The following is a 290-nucleotide window of genomic DNA, read 5'->3' as shown; positions in this document are numbered from 1 at the left end:
AGTTCCCTTCTCCAAAGGCAGAGAGCTCTTTGCACAAAAGAGGCCATGGCGGGCCAGAATCGGCGAGGAGTTTCCCCGGCTCGGGGTCTCGGTCGTGGGGGCGGGGCGGAGAGAAGGGACCCTCAAAACATGGCGCTTCGCAGCCTTGGTTCCCCCTCTGTTTCCTCCCCGTTCCGCTAACGACAAAGACGCGCGCTCCACCCAGCGGCCTTGCCTCCGGAGCGCGCGCAGAGAGCGGAACAGGTGGGCGGGTTGTTTGACGTCATTTCCTGCCGGCTCTCCCCGCCCAT

The sequence above is a fragment of the Trichosurus vulpecula genome, chromosome 7 (genome assembly GCF_011100635.1).
Source record: "Trichosurus vulpecula isolate mTriVul1 chromosome 7, mTriVul1.pri, whole genome shotgun sequence".
Taxonomy (NCBI): domain Eukaryota; kingdom Metazoa; phylum Chordata; class Mammalia; order Diprotodontia; family Phalangeridae; genus Trichosurus; species Trichosurus vulpecula.
Note: the sequence above shows the minus strand (reverse complement) of the source record.